General features: G+C 40.1%; 1 protein-coding gene across 1 annotated transcript in view; it reads right to left on the reverse strand.

Annotated features, from left to right (window-relative positions):
- The window catches only part of LOC101862594 (demethylmenaquinone methyltransferase), a gene marked incomplete in the record, with an annotated part of 7,254 nt that extends 7,076 nt beyond the window's left edge, over nucleotides 1-178 (reverse strand). The window contains 1 exon segment of the mRNA XM_035970751.1: nucleotides 64-178.
- Between the last annotated feature and the right edge of the window lie 1,667 nt (nucleotides 179-1,845).

The following is a 1,845-nucleotide window of genomic DNA, read 5'->3' on the forward strand; positions in this document are numbered from 1 at the left end:
TATATACATGTGTATATATATATATGAACGGATCAAGTGAAAAAAAGAAGAGTTTTCAACAACCTTGGTGTGTTGTTTTGAGAACAAGGCAGCCCTATGCCTTGAGTAAACAAACTGACAGCAGTGCCGTCCGGTGACAACTGAAACAGCCAGTAATAACATTATATCATTATCATGTCTCGATGAACGCACATCAGAACTCCATCGAAGATAAATTTAACGAAAATCAAGAAGTGCTGTATGCTCTTCTCCAAATCACGTGCTTTTACCAAGACAACAAGTAAACCACAACATGTTTCCAGCGGTACTTTACTACTCAATTTGACTCTGCAGGTCAGAGGAAGAGCACGGTCGGACAAACAAATGGCAGACAGCACAGGCATGACAAAAATCTCAAGTTTTGAAAAGCGTGGGTACATCTCTGAGAAAACTGCAGTGCTACATTTTTATTTCATATCTGTGACAGCAGGTGAAGCCCCAAAGCACACCAGTCACCAGAGGGTAGAGTACCCATATGCAGACCTGTTCTGACAATACTTTTTATGAACTAGAATGTGTGTACATAAAAAAAGACTAAGACCCCCCCCCAACCCCCCACCCCCCACAACAAAAACAACAACAACTAACATTTCAGAAAAAGTAGTTCAGAACTCCTTGAGTACAATGCCTTTTTTTTCAGGTCTGAATCTCATTCATCCTCTCAAGTCATTACGGCCATCTCGTTTGTTAAAACAAGAAAAAGAAATTTGATAAAAAACAAACAAAAGTAGGCTTCGTTCCTTCAAAATAAATTTGGCAAGGTCTGTAAGTAAGAGAGCCCTCCACACACCTTTTTTCTTCCTCAAGACAAAAATAAGCAACAAAAATCAAAATCAGGAAGGTGTCTTCACAGATAAAGGGCTAAGATGAACTTGATAAATCAATTATATAAAAAACAAACAAACAAACAAACAAACAAACAACAACAACCCAAAACAAGACAGGCCGAGAACACAAAAGACAGAGGAGCATACAATATAACAAACCCCCAACGTACTGACTAACGTTCTACACAAATTATTTTCGGCGTGTAGAATAAAGTAGAGCTGGAAGTAAATTCATACGGATCTACAATGTAATTCTAAAAAGTACAATGCAGACGTTATGAGGCCTTACCCGACACTCGAAACACGTTGAAACTAACGATAAAGATAAAGAAAATACTCAGATTTGTCTGTCAGAGGCTCTTCAATACCAACAGGGTACCAGGTACATGCAATATTTTTACGCACCTATGGACACGATTTAGATAATTTAAGAGGTGGACTTCAACTCCCCCGACCCGTGCTGAGAGGCATGCAATATCTCAGCAGGAAATCCGAGATAAAATTAAAAATATATGTTCGATAAAAAATTGTCCTAACTCGGCAATCGAACTCAGGTCTCCTGGCTGCGACAGCGAAACGCTTAACGACAACACCACAGATTATACCGGACTTCAATAACCGTGAGGGATTACTATAAAACAAATACAGCCGACTAACTACATACCCAAGCACAGTCCCAAAGCTCACAAAAGGCTAAAGGTCGAAATGGAGCAGTTTATATAGGTGTGATAATGCATGACCTTCGCCTGTTCGTCACAGCCTGCTCTCCCCACCTTGTGCTGTTATCTTGTCCCTTACACTGCATTCTTTGAAGGCCGAAGTTCTGGAAATTTTGACTCTCGACATACAAGTCGCTGTTGTACTAGATCTATATATAATAAATTCAGGTCATAGTCGGAGCGCTAATAATCGTTTTTTATCACATGGGTTGTGCGTGTATGTGTGTGTTTGTGTGTGTGTGTGCGTGTGCGTGTGCGTG

Source organism: Aplysia californica, unplaced genomic scaffold (assembly GCF_000002075.1).
Source record: "Aplysia californica isolate F4 #8 unplaced genomic scaffold, AplCal3.0 scaffold00316, whole genome shotgun sequence".
Taxonomy (NCBI): Eukaryota; Metazoa; Mollusca; class Gastropoda; order Aplysiida; family Aplysiidae; genus Aplysia; species Aplysia californica.